We start from the raw sequence: 8,184 nt of genomic DNA on the forward strand, positions 1-8,184 counted from the left end.
CTGAGTGTATGACTGGGGACTCCAAATGGAAGAATCGTTTTCCGTGACTTCACTCTCAAGAAGGTTGATCTAACGTCTATGGTGGTGACCGTGGATACAGGTGCATCCGAGGTTGTTGGAATAGGTAACATTGTTTCACTGACCTTTTATTCAAAGTGAGCATGGAATTCATTGAGCTCATTGGGTCGGGATATATTGTTGTCCATAATCCTATTTGACTTCACCTTGTAGCCCGTTATGTCGTGTCAGCTTTGCCACAAACAATGGCTGCCCGTGTGGTTAGTCTGGCTCTCAAGCTTAGTTTGGTATTACCTCTTGGTGTGTCTGATGGCCTTATGAAGGTTATATCTTGATTTCTGTATAGATCAGGATTGCCCAACTTGTGTGCCTCAGATCTGAACTTCAGTAGGGACTGGGTCTCTGGGTTCATCCATGAATCCTGAAGAAGAATCATTCAACACCGAATGTTGACTCGGCTTTCTCTCCACAGATGCTGCTGACACTGCTGAGTTCTTCCAGCTCTTAGTGTTTTAGTTTCAGATTTCTAAAAACTGCAGTTCTTTGTTTTCTTTAACATTGTCAAGCCATGTTTGAGACCCTATAAAATTATTTGATTCCAGTTGCCAATAGTTACTCCCAGAACCTCCCCCACCTCTCCAACCTGGAGACAATTGACACAGGTAGCAATCTGATTGGCAACTGACTGACTGACTGAGACTGGTTGCTCGGCCGTCGGCTATTGCTCACATCGAGCATGTGAGGTCAAACAGAGAGGAGGCGCTGTGCTGAAACCCTTAGGATTTTTATTTTTTTTCTCCAATATGATTTTCAGCTTTGTGTGATATTGATAAGGTCAACTCATGAAAAGGGAAATATGTCAGATGCATCCTGAGTGAATAAGGCCTGCACAGCAGACATGAGATTATGGACCATTTTGAGAAGCTGAAAGGAATGAAGGAAGCACTTTGTCAAGTTTCAAACTTTTATGCAGGAAATAATAAGCATTTGAATGAAAATATGAATATATAAATTAAATGATACATTATTGCAGACAAAAAAACCATACAAATAAACACTTTATTCACAAAAGTTTACTTATGAGCCACTGCATCACCAGGAACCATTGTTTCTTGTTGAAACTTTATGTTCATGTTGCAGAAACATTTTTTCTTTAACAAAGACTGAAATTGCTGGAAAAGCTCAGCAGGTCTGGCAGTGTTGTTTCAGGTCCAGTGGCCCTTCCTCAGAACTGATGATTGCTAGGAAAATGTCAATGTAAATGCAGAAGAGAGGGCGGCTGGAGGCGGTAAGGAGTAAACGACAGGTGGGGATAGAGCCCAAAGAGAGAGAGAAACAGTTGGACAGACAAAGGAGTGGATAACGGTACAGCTAGGAAGGTGAAAAGCTAGTAATAGGTACTAGCTAACAATGAGTTGTGGGTAATAGCAGACTGAGATAACAAGACCTGGTGCATGGGGGTTGGAATAAGGACATGGAAGAGCTCAAGCCCTAAAGTTGCTAAAGTTTATATTGAGTCCAGAAGGCTGCAAAGTCCTCAAGTGGAAAATGAGGTGCTGTTCTTTTGGTTTTTGCTGAGCTTCGTTGGAACAGTGCAGCAAAGTCAAACCAGCCTGTTGGCCAGGCAACAGGGTGGAGTGTTAAAGGGGCAGGCAACTGAAAACTCAGGGACTTTTTTGAGAACAGAACACAGGCAATCTGTGAAACGGTCACCCAGTCTACGCTTCATCTCTCCAGTGTAGAGGAGGCCACATTGTTAACAGCGAATGCAGTGGGCTAGATTGAGTGAAGTGCAGGTGAAGTGTTGCTTCACCTGAAAGATGTGTCTGGGGCCTTGGATACCGAGGAGGGAGGAAGTATATGGACAGATGTTACATCTTCTGTGCTTGCACCTTTCTCTTTGCTTCTTTTGTTGTATTCTTGGCACTTCAACACAGGGTGCTGAGATGATAGGTGAAATGTGTCAGTGGATAGAGGGAAGAAAGGGATTGTGCAAGATTTCATTGAATTTGTCCAACAAAGCAAAAACACTGTTTCAAGAATTAATCTCAATTAAGCATTAGAAAATCAACAAAGTAGCCACAAACCTAAAAGCAAAATACTGCAGATGTTGGAAAGCTGAAATAAAATCAGAAGGTGCTCAAACAATTCAACAGGTCTTCTGGCATCTGCGCAGTGAGAAGCACACAGATTTCTTCACAGGTATTGTCAAACCTCTTGTGTTTCTCCAATCTCTGTCAATTTTCTATATATTATGGCCCCTCACTCTATATTTCTCCACAAATATCCATAAAGGAAATTCAAGAAAATAAAATTAAGTTTCCTGTCATGCCCAGCAACTGGCCATGTTTTGCATGCTGGTAAATGTGTTTGGCATGGAAATTGGAATCATTTCAATAAGTTTATGCTTATTACTGAGGGCAATTAAAATAAAATTATCTCCTTAACTTTGATTACTTCACAAGGTCTCCCTGGCTTATTTCCTTGTAGCTTTAATGTATGTTCAAGTGCTTATCAAATTAGAGAAACACATACCTATTTAAAAATGTAAAACTCGGTTATACCAACTTTGACTAAGAAGGAGAGGACTTTATTCATTCTTTTATTTTATCCCAATTTTATCTGAACACAAAATTGATAAATTGTCAAAGAACCCAGTACTAGGTCAGTATGAGTCAGGAGCTGAAGTAGACTATTCAACCTGCTTCACATTTGATAGAATCATGGCTGAATTGATGTTGCCCCCAACAAGGTAGTATTTGTAAACTGTTGTCAAATGTTGGCTTCAAGTAATATGCCAGCAATTTACACTTTAATGCCATTATTATAGTGTAGTTGGAAGCCAGAATTCAGGGTAGGACACGAAATTGGCATTGCCAGACTATTCCGTTCAGGTCTCCAGTCAGTAAATTCTTGTTGCAAGTTATTAGTTTCTCTTTCTGATTCAATTTTCATAAAAGGTACGTAAGTGAAATTGTACTACTCTAAGCTGGAGAATTATTTCTTGGTACATTCAGGCCTCCTGTTCCAAAAAAAAGATTCAGCAAATCTCTACCCTCTTCAGAGTACAATGGGTGTGCCAGTCCCAACAAAGGAGACAGAAAAAACCAGATCTCCCAGATTAAAAATTAATCAGTCTGGTAAATGAAAGGACATGAATATAGGTTGCTTCTGGTAAAGTGGAGTTTGGATGCCACCACTATTAAGCCAGTTCTCTGTACTGCAGAGGTAATCTTGGTTAGAACTAAGAGAAACGAAAAAAATCAGGGCAAATCAACTAATGTCTCTTTTGCATAAATCCTGACTCTGTAAAGAGGAATTGCCTTACTCACTTTCCAAATCAGGCAAAATCATGTACTTTGAACTTGAAGAAACATTTTTTTTAGTGCTGTTATTCTTGATAGCATTGTTCTGTGAAGATTATATCTTACTGTATTTTGATATAGGAAATAGGAAAAAGATTTAAAAGCCAGAGATTTTTGGTGGATTATTGCACTTTTTAAAAGCAAATAGTCTGACACAGTGTGGAGAAAGTGAGGACTGCAGATGCTGAAGAGTCGAAGAGTGCGATGCTGGAAAAGCACAGCCGGTCGGGCAGCATCCGAGGAGCAGGAGAATCGGCGTTCCGGGCATGAGCCCTTCAATAGGAATGAAGGGTATGAATTCTGGATTAGTGGTGCTGGAAGAGCACAGCAGTTCAGGCAGCATCCAAGGAGCTTCCTGAACTACTGTGCTCTTCCAACACCACTAATCCAGAATCTGGTTTCCAGCATCTGCAGTCATTGTTTTTACCATGAAGGGTATGAATGTTTGGGCTGGAGCAATCAATTCTCTGGAAACAAAGGAGCAGTTTTGCTGTGCAGTGAAATGCTTCTCAAGCCTGATGATAGACGCTTTATTTCCCCTCATCAGTTGTAAGCTGTAACTTTTAATGAATAAGTCAGAGACCTTTATACGTGAGAAGCAGTGACCAATGCCTCCTGCAAACAAGTGAAAGAAGATTAAGAAGCAGCATTCTGATCAGCAACAGGATCATCTCAGCAAACCCCGTTGACAGGGAACATTGAAATGCATTCCCAGTCTTTCCCTCTGCCATGTTTTATTTTTGTGGCAGTTTGTATGTGTGTGTAAACGGGGAGACATATAAGTGGGTTAGTGTTTTAACTAGTCGCATTATATGTTAATAGTTCAAAACTGTGTATCTGTAAATACAATACTTATTTATAATTAATAGTACTTATTAAGTACAGAAATTTGGTCCATGCTTTCTGTTAATGTAAGTCTAAAAGGCCAGTAAATTGGAGAATTCTGTGTACTTTTTTAAACCTTTAACTTCTGTGGCAAGTCCAGGAATGATGGGACTTGATTTCCAGTGTGCTACCTCATTGAGCTATAACAGTTTCCTGAATGATAATCTGACTAATTTGACTGAGACTTACATTGGATGCAATGTTACAATAATATATAATCACACTACTGTATAATGAGTCTCGAAACAATTATAGCCAAGTGTCTTGCTCTGGATATATATCTGTACTACATTTTATGCAAAACACCTACAACAGTGCCATTTGCTTTCTAGGTTGTGCAATGCTTGAACTATTGTAAGTTCAAATTTGAATAGAATAAATAATAACACTGGCAAATGTATCAGGTTGCATAATTCTTGAGCTAATTATATTGAAAAATGTTTCTAAATCATAATTTCAATTTAATTGTGCACATATTTTATAAATGCTCAGCAAAAACTGAATCCATCCAATTGAATTCATGTTTCAGGGAAAATTGCAGGGAAAGGAATCTCTTTCGCTCAGCTCCCTGTCTTATTTAAACTGAGATCAAAGATTTACACATCCAGTTGTCTGAATTGTACCCACAGAGTTGAACCTTCGCAAAATTCCAAGCATTGTCTGTTTGATTTAACACGCAAAAAGGAAATGCTTGTCTCTTTTAACCATGCCTTGTCTTTCAGTCAACTTAGAAAAGTAGAACTTTGCCTTTAGTTCTCAAATTTAACTCAACCAAGTGTTTAAAGGTTATATTTTCCCTGAATGGTACAATACTCTAGTGCCTGTTCACATTTAGAGTGCCATTTAGGATCTTTGGGCAAAGACATCACCTGTGGTGTGTTGGTTTACAGCAGGTTGGACAGTGAGCAACATAATCAAGATGCACCTTTTATTATATCCCTCTACGTGTGTCCAAAATGTATGCTGATCAGACTGGTTGCTTCCTGCCTGTGAGTCCCCGTAATCCCAATGAACAGCTTCAAAATGCCCCTTTTTGACTGTTGCAAGACTCCCAAAATTTCCACATGGTTGATCAGCTTCACAAAATAGATTCTTCACACTGTTTCAAGACCTCCCACCCACCTACTTCTCTAACCACAATGAAGTCATAAAAGAGATTTAAAGTTCTCTTAATGAGATTCTTTCTGTGGGTGTCTTGAAAATCGCAGATGTTGTAACATGTTTCTTGATCTTTATAATTACAGGCTTCTTGGTTATTCTAATACCTGTTTCCTCTTTAAAGCATTCCTTTTCTATTTAAATCCTACTTGTAAAGATAAATTGGCCATTACCATTTTGACTCACTTAACCTTTATGTTGCCACAATTCCAAACTGGTAAATTCAATTTGAATGCATGTATTATGTTTTCTGTACATTCACATAATAAAACAAACTTAACTATAGACATGCAGTGACAAATTCATCAGTTACATCATGGACTGCAGTGGTTCAAGAACGTAGTCTCCCACCACTTTCTCAAGGGCAACTAAGGTCGAGCAACAAATGCTAGCCCAACCAGTGACACCCACATCTCACAAGTGATTAAAATTTCAGTCCAGACTGCAATTGATAAGTGCAAAATATGCAAATAGTTTTAAAAACAGAGGAAAATGAGTGTGAAGCTTATTATTTTTTGGTTAATTCAAGGTAGTGGGAAAATAGCATCTTATATTTTCCTCTATTTAGTTTGGTAAATTTGTGTTTCACTTAGAGTCATAGAGATGTACAGCATGGAAACAGACCCTTCAGTCCAACTCGTCCATGCTGACCAGACCGCCAACCTAATCTAGTCCCACCTGCCACAATCCGGCCCATATCCCTCCAAACCCTTCCTATTCATATACCCATCCAGATGCCTTTTAAATGTTGCAATTGTACCAGCCTCCACCACTTCCTCTGGCACCTCATTCCATACAGTACCACCCTCTGCATGAAAATGTTGCCCCTAAGGTCTCTTTTATATCTTTCCCCTCTCAACCTAAACCTATGCCCTCTCGTTCTGGACTCCCCCACCCCAGGGAAGAGACTTTGTCTATTTATCCTATTCATGCCCCTCATGATTTTATAAACCTCTATAAAGTCACCCCTCAGCCTCCGATGCTCCAGGAAAAACAGCCACAGCCTATTCATCCTCTCCCTATAGCTCAAATCCTCCAATGCTAGCAACAACCTTGTAAATCTTTTCTGAACCCTTTCAAGTTTCACTTGCTCATTTCTTTTTCAACTTCTTCCAAATATTCTTGACCAGCTAACAAGATGAGCTCCATTTTCTGATTCTAGTATAGTATATAATCTGCAATGTTGCCTGGCTCTGTCTTTGCCGCGTCTCAGGAGAGTGGGGCCAGCTGCTAAAGCAACACTTCTGAATGGTAAGTCATTTCTCTTCACCACATGAAGTTGCTTTGTAAAGGTGCTTGAGTAGAATGAGAGCAGCATCATGGTTTGCCTCAGGTAATGCCCTGATTAGTTCGGTCATATCCTTAATACTGTGCTCGAAGCGTGGATTGTTGAATGTATTGAAAGAAGTTATAAAAGAGTTGATATGAAGAGACATTCTGATAATTCTCTGAAAGCATCTGGGAGTCTCAGTGGTGGCATTGATATTTTTCCACTTATTGTTATTCAAGTCTAGTTCCTCATGGTTGTCTGCAAAGCTAACCTGACACTCATTCTATACTGACCAATATTCAAGTTCTTTTTCTTCACATGCACAATATATACATTTTTTAGTTAGTTAAATAAGTTAGTCACTCCTCTATCCATGTCTCATCCTCTACATTATTAGTATATTTTTATGTGGCACCTGATCAAATGCCCTTTGTAAATCCAAATTTACAAGTTCCCATTTATACACTCTACTTGGTACATTCTCAAACAACTCAAAATCAATTATTAAAACAAAGTTACCTTGACCGGTTTGTTTAAAATCTATTTGTTCAATGTGAAAGCGATGTAACTGGCCAGTTCAGCATTTTTTGCCCATTGGTGAAGCTAATGGTGAACTGGCTTTTTGAGCCACTGCAGTTCTTGGAAATGTTGTGAGAAAGGGAGTGCCATGATTTTGATACAGGGACAATGAAGGAATGGTATCAGGATAATATGTTGGAGGGTAACATTCAGGTCAAGGTGTGCCTATAAGTCAGTTGCCCTTGTCTTTCTAGTTGCTAGCGGATGCAGGTTTGCTGTTGGAAGAGCCTTGAACAAATATTGAAATGCTCCTTATAGATTGTTCACATTGTTGCCACTCAATGTAAGTGGTGAAAGGATGGATGAAGTCCCATCATGGCAGACTACTTCATCATAGCATCGAGCTTTTTGAGTGTTGATGGAATTGCGCTCATCCAGGCAACAGAAGAATATTTTATCACTCTCTTGATTTTTCCTTGTAGATGATAGACAAGCATTGGAAGATAGTAGATGAATTACACATTGCAGAAGTCCTAATCTCTAACCTGCTTGAGTAGGTGCAATATTTATAATTCTGGTCCAGTTCAGTTGCTGCTTAATGGTATTCCCCAGAATGTTGAAGTTGGGGGCTGCAGTGGTGGTAACTCCATTGAATGTCAAGAGATAATATTTAGATTCTCTCTTGTTGGAGTTGGACATTGCATGGCACATGTGTGGCACAATTAATCCTTATCAGTTCTCAGCCTAAGTCTGGATGTTGTCCAGGCTTTGCTACATATGGAATACAGCTTGTTTCAGAACCTGAGGAATCACAAACGGTGCTGAACATTATGCACCAACTATGTTTGAGATATACAAACCTTGCTCCTTGGAAGCTGAACAATTTTAATTTGTGTGGTTTCTACCCAGTATTGATGAGGCATGAGTTCAAAATAGTTATGTGAATTAATCATAGAATTCATATGAATT

Source organism: Chiloscyllium plagiosum, chromosome 11 (assembly GCF_004010195.1).
Source record: "Chiloscyllium plagiosum isolate BGI_BamShark_2017 chromosome 11, ASM401019v2, whole genome shotgun sequence".
In the NCBI taxonomy this organism is placed as follows: Eukaryota; Metazoa; Chordata; class Chondrichthyes; order Orectolobiformes; family Hemiscylliidae; genus Chiloscyllium; species Chiloscyllium plagiosum.